Source organism: Capsicum annuum, chromosome 7, assembly GCF_002878395.1.
Source record: "Capsicum annuum cultivar UCD-10X-F1 chromosome 7, UCD10Xv1.1, whole genome shotgun sequence".
Taxonomy (NCBI): domain Eukaryota; kingdom Viridiplantae; phylum Streptophyta; class Magnoliopsida; order Solanales; family Solanaceae; genus Capsicum; species Capsicum annuum.
The window spans coordinates 58545837-58568152 of NC_061117.1; the positions used below are offsets into that span (position 1 = coordinate 58545837).

The window sequence follows — 22316 nt, forward strand, 5'->3', positions numbered from 1 at the left end:
ATTAAAATTACTTTAACAACATTCAATTAATTTAATGCAAGTCGTATATATATAAATATACAGTACATACACTGTGTATGGTACCGGGACAACATCCAATTAATTTAATACAATTCGTACATATATAAATTAGATAATAGTTATTTTATCATCACATTAACACGAGTAGTATATTTCAACAATCGTATTATAATATCAATGATTTTTGCAAATTACGATAAATTTTTGGTTAATTAGATTTTAAATATGATATTATATATATATATATATATATATATATATATATATATTTATTTATTTATATACCTCGTAATACTAGTCTTACGTTATTACAACTTCAACAACATACGCGTGTCTACATTGACCCAAAATAGTATATCTATTTCCTCAATAGTGTGATATATATATATATCAACGTATCATTCAAACTATACTGATATATACATTTAGTTATCTAGCTTTCGATTATTACATATGTCACTACACAAGATATACGTATATATACATATATTCAATTGTCTATCATCTTTCACATGCATACTATAAACATCACATACACGATCCTACTACCGTATAATAATATATATATAAGGTATTTCACAAATACTCATATAAATTATAGATTACATTATCTTATGTATGTCATTAGTATACCTTCACCGTATAATATGTATATACTATATATATATACACATATACACATATACATACTATCGAGTATATCAAATTCTAAATACGTACTATATATATCACATACACACACAAGTATATTATCCAATAATATAACACAATGTGTTTCTTATACATACTCAAATGAGTGATCGATTAATATTATACATATATATATATATATATATATATATGAACTCTTGAATGCATATATATATATGTCACATTCACAAATATGTATTACCTTATAATAGAACACGTTCATTATATTCTGATGAATTATTGGTTATATATTACATTATTATGACTGAAATAGTAACATAATATCATTATCTCAATGGTATGATATATATGTGTGTGTGTGTGTATATATATATATATATATATATATATACACACACACATATTCATTATACAAAGATTATATATGTTTAACGTCATTTAACGTATATACAAGAAAAATATTTATTCCATATACTGAAACATAAGTAAAAGATAAATATTATGTTTAACGTAATTTTTTTATTTTATTTGATATATTCTTTAGTGTAATTTTTTTCACAAAATTTAAGAATGATTGATTTTTATTATTATTATACTGGTTATCGACTACGTGTGATCAGTGTAATTTTAAAAATTTATATATAAATTACATTACAGATATATAATTATTTTTAATGAAAATAATATATATATTTGATTGCATATATATAATTATTGGTTACTAAAATTTATTTACTTTTTAATTTTTTTAGTTTGTGGTCGGTCTTTAATATATTTTCTTTTTTAAAAACAAATATTAAAATCCGACCACTAGTGGTCGGTTTTAATATTTTTTAAAAAAATTTTATTTGTAAAATAAATAATAATTAATATAAAAATTAATGAAATAATTCTTTTGTTTTTTCAAAATAAAAAAGCTACCACTTGTGGTTGCTTTTTTTCAATTTTTTTTTTATAAAATATTAAGAACACGTGGTCGGTTTTGTGTGTACGATTTTTCTTTTTTTTTTAGTAGTGAATACGCATATAGGCTGCCTCATTAAAAACCTTATAACCCAGTGGGACAAAACCACGTAAGGAAAAAAGAGTACAACGAGTATTAACTCTCCTAATGAGAACATCCTTGAGCCTTTGCATCCCGATCTTGTGCACCATCTTCTTGAAAGTTGCAATTGGAGGAGACTTGGTGAATAAATCAGCCACATTGTCACTTGAATGAGTCTATTGCACGCTAATATCACTATTCTTTTGTAGCTCATGTATGTAAAAAAATTTTGATGGAGTGTGCTTCGTTTTATCTCCTTTTATAAATCCTCTATTAAGATGTGTTATGGATGATGTATTATCTATGTATAAAATTGTGGGTACATTGTCACATTTTAAATCATATTTTTCTCGAATGAGATGTATCATGGACCTCAACCACACACATTCTCGGTAAGCTTCATAAATAGCTATTTTCTCAGCATGATTTGATGAAGTGTCTAGATAGAGTTCTTTGTATATCTCCAAGATATGACAGTATCCCCACACGTGAATACATAGCCTGTTTGAGATCGATTATCTTAGCATAGCCAAAAGATCGGGACTGGAAGCTTTAGAATAAAGTAAGCTCATGTCTTTTATCCTATTTGGATGTCTCCTATTAGAAACAGAAATATACCTTGCTAACAAAATGACCGAAAGGCTATATCATGCCTTTTAGTATTTGCAAGATACATTAGTACATCAATTGGACTAAGATATGATACTTTAGGACCAATCCAATTCGATATGTTTCTCATTTCAGCAAATAATCTTATTGCTTTTGAAAACTCTCCAAGAGTTTCAATGATTTTCAAACCATCAATTTATCCTTTATAAGGATAATAAACAAGTTTCCCAAAAACTTTATATGCTTTAGACATTTTTGAATCCTTTAGGGATTTTTCATATAGATTATTGTCAGGTGACAATATCCAACATGTCAAGTGTAACATCTTTAAGTGTTTGGACTGCAAATCAAATAAGTTTTACGCTTACCAAAATGCATCCTTTCAGGTCACATGATAAATATTTCTATGTCAGCATGCTTAAATAAATGTAGAATTCGGATCCTCGTAATCTTTCACAATGTTGTGTCAATATTGTATCAAAGATATTGATGATATATCATTTCGTATCGGTTCACATTTTGACATAATTTTTTGAGATCTCATCACTTCATTTTCAGGTACCTAAACCTCTCATAAGGTTTTATGAAATGTTATGTCGTAGGCTCTTCAAGAGCACATTGCCTTCTTCTTATTATTATTATTTTCTCCTTATTTTCAAGGATTATTTCATTTGGAACCAATTAGTCTACCACGCTTCATGCATGCATAGATTTTGTCCTTTAGGGACACAAAATAGGAGCACTTGCAGCTTAAATTTGAAATGCTTTCGGCATTTGACTTGAATTATCTTTGAATGAGAATCTGGTGATAATTCCTAACATATTTCATAGTTTCTTATAATCCCCCACTTATGTCAGGAAAACTAACATACATCCTCTACTTCTTTAAGAAATTCATCTTTGTGCATCAAGATATATTCATTAATCGTATACCGCACATAAAAAAATTTTAGATGGAATATTTGGTTCATGACCTTGAACCAATTGAGAGGGAAAAAATAATCATAATCTATTGGTCTAATACATACAAGTGCTATTGTATACAACATATTATATTTCAGACCAACACATGAAACTATGTTCTCATTAGCAATGATTTAGCTAGTTATCGAAGGCATTCAATGTCAAACCATCATCATCAAGATGAATTGTCTTGATTATACAATCTGAAAGTTATGTTCTTAAATCAATTTTACTGAGCAAGCAACTTTATGAATGTCAAACTGCAGGTTGACAATGAATGTACATCCGATCATCTTATTGATGTATCTTTTCAACATATCATATGATAGATGAACATGCCCATATTCATCCTTTATACTTTTTAGATTTTAAGGGACCAAATCCCAACATTAGTTGGTCCAACCAACTTATCATGAGAATAAGAAACATTAAAAGCTCATGAAGAATTTTTGAATTCTTTAATACGTATTTAATACTTAATATGCATATCTTTAGGATGTCAAAATCATTCATGTCAATTTATAAATTTTTATACTAGTAAACTCCAAGTTTACCATGACATGTATTTTTCACTTTAGTAAATTTCAGATTTACTATTGCATGAATAAATTTCAAATTTACTACTTAAGAAGTAGATTTCAAAATAACTCTTCTCAATTAGTATGCCTCATTCTTAGTTATTTTGCCTCATTCGAAGGTGAATTGTTATACCATCACAATCAAGTGCACATTTACATTAATAAGTTTCTCATTCTCCAGGAATGGAATATAATAGTGTCTTAAACCTATCAATTTATGATAGCTTATAACCTCTTTCATGATATTGCTACTTCAGGAGAAAAGAGCAAATCGAGGCATACATATAATGTAGAGAATTTTTATCTAACATATCTTATAGTCATAATAAGCGTGTGAAAATATTATCACTTTTGTTGATTATTAGCATATTGTCCCTCCATGCTTATATTCGTGTATCATATGTTGTCTTCTTTCAGACATATTATGCACTGCTACCACATACACCTCAAGAATGAAATAAGTTGTCATATTTCAGACTTATCATATATTGCTGCCATATTACTTCATGGATTGGAGCATATTCAATGAGTCAAATTTCATGATTTTTCACCAAATACTCATTATTTTGCCTTAGCCATCATAATATCATCAGTATGGTATATTTAGATTCAAACTCAATATCTTATACATATAAAGGCATCTTAGGCTATAACTCGATGGAACTTAAACCCAACATCTTCGTCGTAATGCATTGAGACTCTAATCCAATAAATACAAATAAGTGTATGATAAAATTAAGAATCTACGTATCTATTGTCGCATAATTTCACTTTGTTAGGATAGAGATAAGAATGATTTTGCTCACCTTTAGCAAACATGGATATATTTATAGTAAGAAGATAAAGGTAATAATCATAATACTTTTGGTTCAACCATAAAAGAAAAGAAAAGAAAGCAATCGGATGATTATTTTTCAGTAGCCAAATAATTGTAATAGCAAATACAATACTAACAACTCATAGTTATATTTTTCTAAGGTGTCGTACTTACCTTTCATACTCTAAAGATGTTCATTCCAATTATAAAATTTAATTCTACTTTGATGACCAACCTGCCACCTAGACAATTTAAATAGCTATAAAAAATTTGTTACGTTAACATCCTGGATTTAACTTTACCTTTTGGAGTTTAGCTCTCTTTCCTTCCAGTTTTTGTTTTCACTCGATCAATTGTGCACCAACGATATGTTGGTTTTGAAAACAAGGCAATTACTGATTTTGCTTTAAAATTTAGAGACTCGTGCTGATAACGTGTTATGAAATATAAAAGCAAGAACAAGAAGAATAAATAGAGAGAAGAGAGAGACTTATTTATTTTCTTGAGGGATGAGAGATTATCTTAATTGATAATATCATGAACAAAACTCCTCTATTTATAGAGAAAAATACTCCTAGCTTCTGACTAAAAGACAGATACTTCAAATCCAGATAGATATCAACTAGATCTTGATAGACATTCACTATAATGTAAATACATTTATAACAAAAGGATTGTTAGTTAATGTAGTAGTCATTACAAAGATATCAAAAATAGCGTCCAATGGATTCTATGGAAAAAATTGGCAAAAACATATTTTTCCAAAACTATTTTATCATATACCCACTTATTTTCTTTTTAATTTAATTTTTAGGGTTTAGGTTAAAAAAGTGTGAAAAAGTTGTAAAAGTGGGACCCACACGTGGGCCAAGGGACCATTCCATCATTTTTACAACTTTGCAAATTTAATACAATACACCTAACACCCTCCAACTTATTCCAATATAAAAAAAACTCCTTCTCTCTCTCTTCTTCAACTTCAACTCTTCCTCTACTCTCAAGAATTTTCTCCCAAATGCCATTTTTATTTTTCTTCTTCTCCAGCGATAAAAGACTCATTTTTATGTTATAAATAAGTTAAAATCAAGTTTTGATTATTTGTAGATCCATTTTATTATTTTTTATTGTTAACCATTTCGAAGTGATGTAGTATAGAAATTTTTTTCGAATGTGGTTGATTAATAGTTAAAATATGAGAATTTTATAGGTAATTATTTGATTCCGAAACAATGATTGAATTTTGATTTGGCAGTTTCGATAGATTTTTTTGCTGATCACGGTGTTGAATTTTGAAATTTTTGTTAAGAAATTTTTCTTTAGGTCTGGTATTTTTTAAGTACAGCAGTGTTGAATGGTGTGATAATTGTTAATTTATGAGTTATTTTAGCTATTTGATTCTAGTAGTGACCTGTTTCTGTCTGCAGACTTGTGGTTTATGAAATTAATATTTAGGGGTATGAAATTCTTCTAAAATATGATTGATGGAATAGTCAAAATTAAAAGATTAATAGCTATTCAGTTGAATTTGTAGAAATAGTTGAGTTTTGATACTATATGTTTGATTGAAAATTTTTCGTTCATTACGCTGTGAATTATTTAATGATGGGATAATTCTTAGTTATTTTGACTTTTTCATTTGAGCATTGAATTATTTTTGTTAATAGCCTTGTGGTCTATAAATTGACAATGACAGAATTGTTTAAGAAGAAGCTGGAGATGGAAAGGAAAAGCGACAAACAAAGAAGAAGGAGAAGACAAAAAACATGGACAGAAAGAAGAAAAAGAAAAAGCAAACAAAAAAGATGTGGTCTTGGATATCGTTGATTTCATCAACTATAATATATGTAATGATGAGGAAAAAGACATCTGAATGATAATATTATTAATGTTTAAGACTTTTTCTTTTGAGAAAAAAAGGAGTTGAATGATCTGTTGTTAGGTGATAACGCTCAACTTACACATCAATTTGAGTGTAAGGCAGTCGTTGTCAATATAATTACCCAACAAGAGTCGGGGTCGAATCCACGAGGAACAATGTGAATGGCGATTGAGTAGGTTCGAAAAAAAACTACTCACTAAGTTCAAACCTATGATACAAGATGGTTTGGGGATTTTCAATCGTATTGAATATGAATGCAACTCTTGATCTTATAGGGGACTAATTTGAGACTAAGAACAATTAGAGTGTAATCAAATAATATGGATTTTCGGACTATACCTTCCTAGGGATAATATATGTGTGGGAACATGATAATTCGAAGCAAATTCTGATCATTGATGATGTGGTAGGCTAGGTCTAAAGTCCCTGAGGCTAGTTTTTCAACAAAACTACAAAGATGTCACTCGTTGACCCTTTTGAGTACCTAACGAGTGTGCAATTAAAGCCACCCAATACCTCAATTAGGCACCCATATTTCTAGGATGATACCCATGGTATAGTTAACTTCACAACCACCCTTATGTCTAAGATAGTGATAGATTAGCAAACTATACACATAATTGTATATTATTATTTTGGTCTTCATATCCTTATTTCAAGGATGATATGGATTCCTAAAGTTCACCCAAAACTCTTCTTTCGAAGATGACCTTAATTTTTCTAGAGTTTGGAGCTTTCACCCATCAAACCTATTTGGGTATTTGGGGATTTCACCCATCAAATCCCAAGTAATTTAATTAAGAAATAATAGAATCCATCATTAACAAACTCAAATCTACACAAAAATATCACAATTCAAACACAATTGCACCCTAATCAAGCATAATCCCAAGAGGTATATCTAGCAACTCATAATGATAATAAACACAAATAAATCAATATTTTCATCAAAGTTGTTCATAAAAGAATAAAAAGAGGGTAAACCACACTTTAGAATCCAATAAATCTTCAATGGGTGAAGCCAAATCTACACTTAAAAGTCACTCTAATATCTTGTTAGCCCAAAATTAGTACAAATATTGCTCTAAGCTCCAAGAAATTACAAAAACCATAAACTAAGAATAGGAGATAGGTGATGGAATGATGGATGATGAGATAAATGAGGGTTTTGAACCTTTAAATGGGAATTTGGGGTCAGCTGGCCAAAATTATATTTATGTCCTTGGGCCATTTTTTGCTCTCACGTGATCGCAACAGGTTAATCGTGATCACACCAACTGTGATTGCGGTTAGTCCATCGCAATCGCAGTTGGTTGACTAGCTTGACTCGCTACGATTGTGGGCTAATGCCCGCGATCGCTATAAATGTGAGCTAGATCTTGATCCTGCTTCAGTTTGTCCAGCTCTTGCACTTCAACTCCCTTTTTGATCCTTTTTAACTCAAGTTTGCTTCTTTTCTTTTCATCACTTGTAAACCTGCAAAATATGAGAATTAATATATATAATAGCAAAGTTGTCTCATTTAGACATTCAAATCATAGTAGTGTGCACGAAAGTGGATTGCAAATGAGTGGTAAATTCCCCACTCATCATTAAGATATGACAAACATTTTTTTATTTTATGAAAATTGTTATGATTCTGTACTAAATCTATTTTTATCAAACTGTATTATTCCATGGAATTTTAATGTGCATTGTGTTGTCATAACTGATACAGTGTATGATTGACTTCATAGAATGCATATTTAATCTTTTGTATACTCTTAGCATAATCTATCATTACCATGCTACTCGATTTTAAGTTGATGTATAGTTTATCAACTATGATTCTATGAAAAACAGTATTAACATTATGAAAAAATATAAGTATTTTTATTTATTCAATCTCAATACATCCATGCTACACCTTTTCAAACAACAAATACAAGCATTATACCACATAACATTAATTTTAGGCCATTCTCCTTTTCTTTGGCTGAAATCAATTGCACAGTTATAAAATTTGCGACTTGAATTTGGGTCCGTGCGTGCTATCCTCAAGACAGCTGTATTTCCACAATGATAAATTAGAGTCTTTTCAGAATTGGATGTTTGATATGTTTGAGACATTGTAGAATTTTAAAATAAAAACAAAGTGGACGAAATAAAACAATGAGGATGGAGGACTTTATATATGAAGTAAAAAAGAAGTGTTAATATTGAAGGAATACAAAATTAGCTGTTTGTTATCGTTGGAACAGTAATTGTATTTTTGAACTGTTGGTGACACTTAATAGACTGTCATCGATCACGACCTATGTCAATCATCAACGAGATATTAAAGTCTACCGTAGACACTCGTAATCGATGGACCCTCAATAACATGTTTAAAAAGAAAATAATTAAGTAAAAAATATACTTATGCTTTGAGAGTCCATTGATTCAATTGGTCTACCATAAACTTACACTGTAAGTTGTGCATCGATTGATCTCTGGATCATTGGTAGATCTCGTAGATATATGTACATGATTATAGACCCTTATTAGCATGCTATTTAAAAATAAATAAATAAATAATAGATGTAGTGTGGAATTCTACATATATGAGTGAGTTTAAACAAGTCACATAATCATATCAGAACTTATACAAATCAGGGGTGGTGAATTAAGGTGTGTGTGGATGGGTAGTAGTTGAACAAACAATATCATAAGAATAATATTTGTCAAAGCACAAGTATTTTTTGAAGATGTTGATTATATTTGATGCCTACCCATCCACATACTCCTTCAATCACCACCCTCAAATCAAAAGAGTATATGGATGGGTAGTCATCAAATACAATCAACATCCTCAAAACATACTTGTACTTTGACAAATATTACTTTGAGGATGTTGATTGTTCAAACACTATCCATCCACATAATCCTTCAATCGCCACCCTCAATTTGTATAAGCTCTAATAAGATCATGTGACTAGTTTAAACTCCTTCATATGTGTATAAACCCATAATTTATTTATTTTTATTTAATTATTTATTGTAAAAAACATCCAAGTGAGGATATATAACCATGTACATAGATCTATGTAATCTACGAATGATCAAGAGAGTAATCGATGCACAACCTACAGTGTAGGTCTATGATAGACCAAATGAATAGATGGACCCTCAAAGCACAAGTATATTTTTTACATGGGATTGACATGGGCCATCATCGATGACAATCTATTAAGTATCACCAATAGTTCAAGATTGTTTGTTTAACTAGTAGTTCAAGTGATTATGTGTTTAAACTTTTTTTAATTTAATTATTTTCTTTCACCACTCCCAAATCATGTGATTATATGTTTAAACTTTTTTAATTTAATTATTTTCTTTCAAACTACAAGCTACTGATGATTCATCGATTCATATGATTTACGATTGACCTATATGTCTCGTCGAGGAGTGGCAGTATCTAAGATCAATGATAGTGCATAAAATATTATCTGGTGTAGCGTAGATCGATTTGCTTATCTGTGATAGAGTATATATATGATCTAGATTTATTATCACATAATTTTTAATCTTCGTGAATTTAATCAAGATAGTCTACAATTTTATTCATTGAACAAACATCTCCCTAAACACAATTCTCTGAGTTTCTCTTATGCTTGGACCCTTACCATCACGAAAATGATTTACGCATAGTAAAGCAATCATCTCAGATGAGATTTTCTTATGCCTACTCGTGGCGTGTTCAACACCGCACGTGTGGAACCCAACATACTTGTATATGCAAAATTTGTTTGAGAATTCGTACTTTCTTTCCCGCAACAACCATCTGCAACCACGAGATACACACTTCACATTCAACAATTTAGTGCAACTATTCTTCATAAAATAATTAAAAGACTATCTCACCGATGCTCCGTCTAGTAGCATTTTTAGCTCTTTGTTGTCGGCTAATGTTTGATCACGATAGAAATTGATTCCTTTGGCGAAGGAATTTCTTGATTGTGGTTCCGCTCCACAATCTTCTTCCATATCTTGCGAGTCTGATGAAACGTATTCCATATGCATAAAATCATCTTCCATATTAATTGAATGATTTTCATCATTCAAATAGTCGTCGACTGCCAAGCGCTTAGGTGGAGGTGGTGATAAATTCAACGATTCTTTAATGGGATCCTCAACTACATTTATCCTTAAAATAAGTCTAAAGCCATCAGCATCAACATCTACCATGTACAACGACACACGTTTATCATTATTTAGGATCGTAGGATGCACCTTTTTCCTCAAATGCATTGGATAACTAATCACCACGTCGCTTAGTACGCAATCTAGATCCCCGCTCTCTATTACGCTTGCAACCAACTCATCATATGAACCGTCGCAGCGAAACACAATGGGCAATGTCAGCTTAGTAAAAGATTTTCATTTTCAACATTTGGGAGTCTCCTCCCATTCTCCCATGAAATCACCAGAAACCAGAATAAATTCTTCAATAAACACCTTAGAATTAAGCTTTGGTCGATGGTTCGGGATGTACACACGATCGATGACTGACAATGATTGATCGATGACTGGGCATATATCCGTACAAAAAGTTGAAATTGCAAATATTGCTTCTAATCAACTATCTTTGGGTTTATAGAATAGAGAAATGAACTTGAAGTCACCTAAGCGACTATAATGTACTTTCTAAAGAGTTTTTGAGTAATGTGAGTGATTTAAAGCTTTCTAACAATGGTGGAAAGTGTATTTGAGAAGATAACAAACAAATGGGGTATCAATGGATGCAATGAACAAACTTATGATGTTTGTGGACTAATTTGGAGCTGATCGCCGAAAAATAATGCCGGAAAAGTGGACTGAGTCGAAACTTTTTGAAGGAAAAGAACCTTCTATTTTAAGCTTTTAGATTTTTTTAATTATTTTTGTATTATATAATCGTGGATGATGGAGCGGGTTAAAGTGTATTATTAGAAACTTTTGAGTGAATTTGTTGAGTTGAAAAAGTTAGTGATGATGTGGATTAAAGTGGGTATATGATAAATTTTTAAAAAAACTTTTGTCTAAATGGTTAAATAGTTTTCAAAAATGTCTTTTTGGCATACCTCGGACTCTATCCTAGACAACATATTATTCATTGCTAAGCCAATATAACTACAAAATGGAGTGTGCACAATATGCTCATAGTTAACCTCTTCCAAACAACAGTAAATTTTCGATTTTACAAGCTGTTAGCAATGCATTAACAATTTGTCAGTATTTGCATTAATTCTGTAGTTGAATCTATAAGTCATTTCATCGTTTTATTTAATTCTTGAAGAATATTCTTTGAAGATGTCTACCTTTTTGGTCTGTGTTTTCTAAGACTCGGCATGCACCTATATGAGCCGGTCTGAAAGCATAATAACGGAATCAATTCGATGTCGAGGTAAAAGAGAATATCACGTCAGAACCCTTATGATCATTGTTTCGCCAAACTTCTTAACTAAATCAGTCTCGATTTTATCTAAGTCAGATTATTCCCCTTAATCGTCGTAGTGTACATTGTCACGTTCCCCTTATTTATATTTATTTTAAATAAATTTAACATGATTGCAAGAAATTTCAAATAAAGGAGGTATGGTAATATCATAAACCATAAGAAAGATGGGATAATAGAGTCAAACCTAAAGGAAGGTCTCTGAAATTATCTCAAATGGGTTTTTAAGTATTTCATTTTATATCTATAAAAACTTATTTTTACGGACAAAAATGTTCAAAATTAGTGGGGAGAGTAAAAGGGGATAAAAAAAACTAAAAAATCTACTGATTATATCATGACCCAAATAACGGAGGAATAAGTAAAAATAATTTTGGCTTATGGTTCCTCGGAAATGCAATTCCTGGAAAACATCTATTTGCTTTTACAAATCATCTAGAGCAACCATTTGTATTCACTAATCAACTAAATGTGAGATGAAATTGTATTTGGTTATACTTTTTTTTTCTGGTAAATAAACTTTTATTTATTACCAGTAGTAATTACAAAACATTTGGTTATACTTTTTCTATTTAAAAAAAATCACTTTTTTGAATTTATGAAGATGGAATTAAAAAAAAAATCTAAAGTATTTTTTCAAATTTGAAATTCAAGCTAAATTTAAAATTTTATAATTAACTACCAATTTTAAAATAAAATAAAATAAATATTTAAAAGGCAAATAAATATTAAAAGAAAAAATAAATAATTGTCATAATCAAAAGACTTATTAATTTCCACAATGGCAACGTCGAAATAAATAAATAAACAGAGAAAGTTCACACATTGGAAGAACACGTTTTGTCCCGCAAGTTCTTGAGAAATGACAACATGATTTGTTTTTCTACGGAGAAGCCACAAAAAAGTCTACACAAACTTGTTAGACGAAAATTCTGACAAAAAGTCGCTGACTAAAAAATAGAGTATATACTATTTTTAATTAAAGCCTGACATGGTTGACAATCCAATTTACAGAAACCATTTTCTCTTTTGTTTATAAGGAAAGTTTATTTGTAGAGATTCTCCTAGGTAAAGGTTTGTTTTGACTTTTGAGGAAGTTTAGAAAATGAATAGAGTTTGGACCTAATTAGACATTTATAATTATAATTTGGGTATTTTAAGCAATAGTTTGAGAGAGGAGAGTGAGGAGAGAGGAGAGAGGTGAGAGGAGAGGTGAATAAGAATTGGAAGAAACAAGAGAAATGCTAGATACAGGTTGTGTTCGATTAATACAGGTTATATACGTCGAATACAATCTGATGACATACAAACTGTATTCTATACATACAGACAGATATAAGTGGTGTCACTATGTTGATGTTTACCCTAAAAGAATACAGTTGAATTTGTAAGCAAGGATCGAATTATTCAGATAAAATGAAGTAATTATAATGAATAATACTATAAATAAGAATAGAAATAAGCAGTTGAAGTATAGAGATCAATATATCCTAAACTGTCTTGAGTCTTAAACTCATAAGACCATGTCATTATCGACACAAAATTAAGGTTGTAAGGAGAGTAATATTATTTGATCGAAAGTATTCGATAAGGTACATGGTCATGATCCGATAGTTTATATAAGGATGGTTTTTCAGGATCTGATTATTGCGCATTAACTCCTCCATAATACATGATCAATGATTAAATAAATGACATTAATAACAAAGAGGAAACACTCTGGTGTTATCCACAGGTCTGTTACATAACGACTATTAATGGCGTGTGAAAGCTCGTAGACCCTCCTCCCCCCGTGCACTATCTTTTAAATTCAATTGATTCTGCTTGGTGTATATGGCATAACTTGGAGTCTGGTATGTCATGCATATCTCAACAAGTTAGCGTAGAATTTGTCATTGAGTTCAGTCCAATTATTCATTAAGTCGGGTCTATTACCTTTTCATGTGTCATGGCTAAATTATCCACGTGTTTCAGACGGGTGTACTCAGTCTCTCATGGATCACCGGTCTCGAAAATCCACTGATAAAAATACATGTGTATACTGAGTGATTATTGGCTAGTTCACTTTGACACCTTAAGTGAATGTTATTCACTTTTAGCACCTCAAGTAGCATATAAATGTGTCATTTTGACACTTTTTATATAATCCGCAAAAATATATTGGATACGTGTATTACACGCGCGATGACGTGTAAAGTGATCAATAATAATAAGTCATTTGTTATTTATCCAAATAATTCATAAATAATTAATTTAAATATAAAAAATCACCCCTTCCCCCTAACCCACCCATTCCGCTAGTCTTCTTCCTCAAGAACCCCACCCACCCCGCTAGTCTTCTTCTTCAAGCATCCCACCCACCCCAATCATCTTCTTCCCCTCTTTCTCTTATTCAAACACCCCGCCCTCTCCCCATCCTGACCCCAGTCGTCTTCTCCCCCTACCCCCACCAAATGATCTTCTCCAAACGCCCCACCACCCACCTGAATCGTTTCCAAATACCAGCCCTCTCCTTCCAGCCCCACCCACCTGCCGTCCTCTCCCCCAATCCCCAATCATCTTCTCCAAAACAACCCACCCAACTAACTTTTCCTTTTTAAAAAAAATTTCAGCGATTTTACTTCGATTTTCAAACTTTTTCACTGATTTTGTTTGGTTTTTAGTTTTTTCTTTATGAATTTAGCTTCATTTTTCAGATTTTCTTCATCGATTTTGCTTCTATTTTTAGTTTTGTTTTCATTGATTTTGTTTGGTTTTCAATTTTTTTTTACGGATTTAACTTTATTTTTCAATTTTTCTTCATCAATTTTGTTCGATTTTTAGTTATTCTTCATTGATGTTGCTTGATTTTCAATTTTTCTTCATCAATTTTGCCCTTAATGATTAAAAAAAATGAAATCTTCACGAACCCCTAAATGCGTATATAAATTTCTCTCAACAATTTTTATCATTAAATAAATTTAAGATTGATAAAAATGATGGATAAAAATGTGAAAGAAGTATAAATTAATGGGTGTTGAGTTAATATACTGTTTTTGGCAAGACGAACCCCGAGATGTGTATATAATTTTTAAATCACTTTCAATAATTTCCACCATTAAATAAGCTTAAGACTGACAAAAATGAGGAAAAAAGGTATAAATTAATGGAGATGAATTAATATATTGTTGGTGAGCCAAATTGGGCGCCACATCAACCAAAAAAGGGCTTTCACGCGCCTTCATAGAGGTGTAATACACACACTTTGCCAACTCAGCAAAAGATGTCAAAATGACACACTCGTACGCTACTTGAGGTGCCAAAAATGAACAATATCCACTTGAGGTACCAAAGTGAGATGACGCCAAGTTAAGGGGCCTGACGATGTATTTTGCCTTTATTTTATTTCACATGAGTACCAAAGTGAGATGACGCCAAGTTAAGGGGTCTGACGATGTATTTTGCCTTTATTTTATTTCACATGAATAGTCTATTTAAACATACTTGATTACTTAATTTTTTATCGGCTATCTAATTATTTGACTTGTATATGCACTCCGTAGATTCTGTAGTTAAAAGTTTTAACACTTAATATGATATAATTATCCCACTCAACATTATTGGCCTATAATGCAAACAGAGTACAAGTATTTTTGTGTTCATACTACTAATGTGTCATATGGCACTTTCGATGGTAAAATTATGAAAATATGCAAGTACTTAGGTCATTTTGTTAGATAAGATGTGTGTTTGTGTTTATGTTGCACGAATATAGGGTTGGAAATGAGTGAAATAAAATAATAAGAAAAAGCTCCAAAAATTGAAGTTTTTGCCTCGACTATGAGTCGTTAGGTGATGTACGACTCGTCGTCCAAGTCGTACGGTGAACAATCACAAAATGAGAAGGAAGATGTTAGAGTATGTGCCCTACTGATTTTCTTATTTTCTCCTAACTGTTACCTATCGATGGAATAGGTTGATTAACGTGTTCCGAACTAGCTAAAAGAATAAGAAAATAATATAGTGGATTTTTATGTGGAAAACACTTGGCTCAAAAAGGTGTAAAAAACCACAACCTGTACCTCTACAGGATTTAACCCCAACTTCACTATACAACAATGAGCCTTAACAACAACTGATTATAAAAATCTTGTAACCTAGGAATTATAAACTCCAATTCCTATAACTCAACAACGAGGAATTATAAACTTTAATTCTTAACTACACACACACCCCAAGGTATGCGTTTTCAAAGTCTCTGAGTTTTCCCCAACTCAAACTAATCCCTAGTTCAATTTATAACACACTAAAACTAATATTACATCAATAGTTCAACACAATGAACAACTCCTAAAAATCAACGCTAAAACTCTTAGCCAAATTCTATACTAGAACCAAGTTCTTTAATGTGTCTCTTCAGTAATTGAGTAGCACTTCGTGAAGTCAATCTGTCGATTTTCCTTTTCAGCTTTGTAAGTGCGTGAATGATTATGTCAATCACTTTCTCTATTTAACAACAACTATTCAAAGAGTCCTTCATATCATCAATCTTTTATCTTCAGTTGGACTCTTCAACTCATCAGAGTTTGCTATTAAGTCAACGTCCTTCTTCAAGTCAAACTCCTTGCATAAGTAAAATTCTTCTTCAACTTGATCTCCTCATTTGAGTGAAAATCTTTCTTTAGCTTATATACAAGTATTGTATTCAACTACAACTTCTTTTTATCATGTGTGATCATTATTTTAAGTTTATGAGAACTTTCTTACCCACATAAGCAATCTCATCTTGAATTGCATACTAGTGAACCATGTGAATGAACCAGCTTCACTGACATGTTTCATATCACATTGTCAATCATCAAAACTACATAGTACCCAATAAAAGATAAATTTAAAGTTGGCTACGACTCGTAAGAATTGACTACGAAGGGAGGAATCGTTCTGACCAAATATGGCAAAAGGTCTTGAGAGTTTACAAGTTGGAGCCAAGTGGAGATGAGACTGGCGACTAGTCATAATGTCAAGCTATGACTCATAGTGGTGACCATTCTGAGCATGACAAGAAAAGATCTCAAAGATAAAATTTTACTAGAGAGACGATAAGTCCAGCCAATGACTCATAGGAATATGTGACGAATCGTTAGCACGGAACTCAGAAGATAGGAAATAGAGCTAACAACGAGTTGTCGTTAGTCCAGATGACTCCTCACCTCAAGTGTAGCTGCTGACGACCTTATTTTCCTATTTTGTTTTAGTTAGGATTTCTGGGTTATTTTATGAAACTAGAAATACGTCTTTGATGTTTTTGTATTAGTTTACGCAGTTTTTATATTCACAATAATATATTGATTTTATTATTCTACTTTTGATCATTGAATTCTTTGTTCTTGGTTTGTACGGTTGATCATTAATTTGAGATTCTGGGTTTTGTTCTTAAATTATTGTAAGATTCTTTATATGCTTTCTTTGTTGAATTCAATAGATGTTCTCGCAACCATTAGAGACTAAACAACGTAACTAGGGTTGTGAGAACCGTAATGGAATAATTAAGTAGAGGAAGTACAAAGTTATTCTTGATCAATATTCTTGCATATAATATGATTTTCTTTTATTTGATTGCCTTCTAAACGTCTGCAGAAGTTAAGAACCTGTTTGTATTTGATACTTACTTCAAAGTAGGGGTAGAGATTAGGAAAGAAGATCACAACAACAATTTGAGGCTACCAACCCTCATCAAATTAACTTAACACTTAAAAGGTAACAATTAATCTTAGATCCAGGATAAGGGTTATTAAGGCAAAACTCTGAGACTCAAAAGGTAAAATGTGAAATTCACTAAAGGTGTTCACAATATAGTTGGTGACACATATTTTATCAAATTCTGCATGTATGCAGGCAAGGTATTGGGATAGTTTGATGGAGCACGATAAGTCTACAGAGTTTGGAAGTTAGGGGGAGCACAGTCCTAATAGCCATCTCAGAGTGATTTCAACCAAAGCTACCAAGATTCATCACTGTTGATACTATTCAGACAAAATTCCTCTATTTACTTTTTTGTATTTTTTCTACTACTTCAGCAAATTCGCGAGAGATATTCGGTCTATTTCCTGTAGGTTTGACCCCAAACTTTGTTGGGTTATGTATTTGACAATAGTCGCATTATATTTCTTGGAGGTGCGGAGTAATTTATTTAACACAAATATGAATATGTTTGAAAATATGGAAGAATGTAAAATTTCATTCAAATGGATTTAGATTAGAAAATAAGCAAGAAATAAATGATAATGCATAGGTGTAGCAAAGTTGAAATAATAATAATAGGAACAATAATAATAATAAAGATAAATAGTGACGATAATCACGATACAAATAATAATGACAATAAGTAAATATTGGTAATAATAATAAAGATAATTACCGTAATAATATCTAAAATAATATACCTCGATACATGATAGCGGGTGAATATATACCAACACTTCTTATTCTTTTGCTAATCTAAAAGCCCGAATAAATATTAAAGAACCAAAATATGACTTACAACGTTAAAATTATTTATTGAAAATGAGTTAAAATTGATGGATGCACTCTTAAAAATCTAAATTTTTAGCGATGTGTTTTTCTATTAGTTTTGAAATTTTATCTTCTATTGTTATGTTTTAAAAAGCAACATGGTGCTTACTATATAAACATATTGGTGATGCATTTTTCAAAAGAATTAAATAAGTATGATAAAAATATATTCTTTCCGTAGTGATAATCGCATGTTATTCACCAAAGTCGGAATGTTGAAACTACATCTAAGAGGGTCGGATTTGATAATCAAGTAAATCTACCTCAAAAACAAACTTAACAACAAGAGTTGGTAATTATTCTAAAGACATAACACAACATAAAAATTAAATGATAAAAGAATAATAATTCTGGTTTAAGAGCTTAGGCTCCTAATTTGTGGGACTTCGAAGCTCTGCGATCCTAATTGCGATTGACCCAATATTGGGTCAAAACGAATTTCGATGCGGAGCTCCAACTCCCAAGTTCATGTAAAAATAAAGGATAAGGATTAGTAAATCAATCTTGAATGAGATACGCGACTAAGATAGTGCGATCTATGAACAACTAAACTCAATTCTTCACAAAGTGGTCAGATTAGGCAAGACATAAAGAAAATATAAAGCAAACTTAAGATGAACATAATAAATTACTACCTGGTGAACTAACAAGTGCATAATTAAGCTTGCAGCCACGTGTTTTTAGAAAATGAGATTTGATCTTGTCAATGAACCAAACAAGAAGGCTTTATGAAAAAAATGGGGAACATGGCAATTCAAACCAAATTAAGCCCCACTGAAAAAATTCAAACTCAAATGCAATCCAATGTTCTTGTAACGTACCTTATCACTATCCCTCAAATTTAAATGTAGACTTATAATTTGTAAAAAATAACAATGAAGCAACATCAGCAAGATAGCCAACGAAACATGACATTTGGTAAAACGCTCAAAGTACTCTATAGTCCCCAACTTACATTCATTTGCAAAGAAATGTGACGTTTACCTGAGAAATGCACTTGTAAGTAAATGGACAAACAAATATACAAGGAAGTTTTAACTCCACTCCACTACAAACACCTTTCTGATATAGTAATATAAATTAAACTCGGCACTTTCACAATTTACGTATCTTAAGTTTCAACATAAAAGAAAAAGTATAATTAAAGGACTGTGTATAGCCCATGTTAATATGTAATAAAAAGTTTATATAGATAGAGAAAAGCGCAGTTTCTTCGAGAGACAAAAAATGTGTGTAACTACGCCCCGAAATAAATTAGGTTTAGTTACCCGAAATAAATTAGGTTTCTAATCGTTACGAAGAAAATGCGTGCACAGGTGTAAAAAAGACTGAAGTGAACAGCTTGGAGGGCAACCTTATTAGACTAGCTCAAACATCCTTTAAATCGTTCATGTCGAGACGAACAAATACAACAGTTTGAACTTGTTTTGCAAAACACACACAACTTATACTACTAAACTGTTCACAGAAACTATAATTTCTACATGTCTTTCATATTTGATCACGACACCTTAAATATCTACGAAGACGAGAAGTGATACAGAATTGCTTTCTTCAATTTAATTCACAAGAAAATAGGGCGACGACATCAACTAGTTATACACCATACGTTCAAGAAACTCATATCCACGAAAAGGCCACATATATCCCACAATTTCGTATAACCAAACACAAATAAACCACTCTCACGAATTTGATTTGGAGACAAGAAACAACAACTTCATAACCAAACTTTGACCACATATTGACATACCTATAAATTAATATGCACACAAAATATCTTTTAAAAAAAATCAGAATCACGCCCTTATCCGTAACACCAAAATAGCAACAACAATATCAATTCAAGATCACAATGGATCCCATACTCACAGAATCAGCATGTACAAGGAGAATAAAAGTGAAGCGAAAGAAAGCGAGTTCGCACCTTTTTGGGTGCAGCAAACAAGGGTTTCACGTTAAGTATTTTCCGGCGATTAACTCGAACTGCATTAGGCCCGAAATCAGAAAAGAAAGCTACCAATTTTTGAGACCCCCGTTCTCTGTTCCCTTTTTCTTTCACTCGTTTTCTCTATTTTTCCATGAACCCTTACTCTTCTCACGAGAATTTTTGCTCTTTTTCTAGATCACCCCCCCCCCCCCTCCCTCCACTAATTTTTGCTTTTCTTCCCTCAAAATCCCCTCTTTTCTAGGGTTGAAGAACACCCTATTTATAGGTCAAATCCGGACTTGAACGTCTGGATTTGAAATCAAAAGTGAAGAAGAAAAGCAAAATTCAGATGAATTTGAAAAAATGCACCCCTATCCCCAAAATCGTGCTGACTCTCTCTGTTGCGCGGACTTTCGGAGCGTAGGAGATGGGTTGCGCAGGGAGTTGGTGAAACTTTGCAGGCTATGGTGGATCTAAGCACCTAGGCCTTCTTGTTTTGGGTTCTGGGGAAGGAGGAGAAGAGAGAGAGAAAAAAAAAAGGCAATGGCTTCCTGGTTTTAGGCGCTCATTGGACTACACGATGGTCTCTTTTTGGGTGATGTTATGCGCCTCTGTTGCCCGTGAGGAGCATTTAATGCACATCAATTTTGGTTTGTTTGATTTTTTTGATCGAACGAATAAAAATAAGTAATAATAATAATAAAAAAGAATAATATTTATATATAAAAAGAAATAAATATAAAAGTGGATTATAATTGACTGTTTTTTATCCGTTTGATCATTTAATAGAACGAATTAAACTTAAAAAAATATTAAATAAATAGATAGATAAATAAAATAAATAAAAATAATGAAATATATAAAGCAGATATATACGTATAAATTATAAGGTTGAAAACTTCGAATTTTGGATTAAAAATAAATTGACCAGTTAGATTGATAGGTGTCAGTTGAATGAAAAAGGCGAAGCGGATATGAAAATTATACTGAATTTTGAGCTAATTTTCGGGCTCTTGTTTGAAATTATAAAATACGAGTTGATTTTGAAAACTGAGATTGAATTATTGTTGGCCAAAATGTTCTTTTCTACTAAAATTAATTTTATCGATACTTATGATATTCTAAAAATTAGTTTTTAATTTAACATATATAAATTATGTACATAATTTGTATATGTGCCTATCTTAATATCCTTTTGCGATTAAATATTAACAAAATATACGTATATATATGTGTGTATGAAAAATAAGGACATAAGATATGTGTAAAAATAAGAATAAAGTATAAAATATTTGTTTTATATAACAAAATATATATATGGTCACAATATCGTCAAAAACTAAAATTAGAAAAAAATGTGAATGCGATTATCAAAAGATTTTTTTCTACTTCTTTTTTATTTTTGATGTTAAAATATTTAATTATATTTAATTAAAATATTTTGTAATATGATAGAAAAAATAGATTCCCTTTTATTATTTAAAAATTTATAGAAATAGAGATAAAAATACGAATCTTAATTCTTATTTAATTTTTAAAAATTACTTAGGGTAAGAAGCATCGGAAAAGTAATTAAGGAAAAAGGACGAGCCAAAATTGGGTGCCAACACTCCTATTGCCGTTAATTGCTTTGGTAAAAATTTTCAACCCCTGTTTTTCTTATTTCATTAAGAAAATCATATTTTTTACATCACTTTTTAATTGTCACATCACATATAATTAAGCGCACCCCTTCTTCTACACAATAATCATTCGTCAAATGCTCTCATCTACTTCATAATCTCTATGGATTTTCTCTAATTTGTTGAAATTCCTT

At 31.1% G+C, this 22316-nt stretch overlaps 1 long non-coding RNA gene across 1 annotated transcript; it reads right to left on the reverse strand.

The window, feature by feature from the left end:
- Positions 1–7531: 7531 nt before the first annotated feature.
- LOC124885576 lies at positions 7532–21169 on the reverse strand. The gene is made up of 2 exons (XR_007042735.1): positions 20498–21169; positions 7532–8039 (listed from the first exon to the last, which is right to left on the reverse strand). It is a non-coding gene; the product is annotated as an uncharacterized LOC124885576 (long non-coding RNA).
- Positions 21170–22316: the final 1147 nt, after the last annotated feature.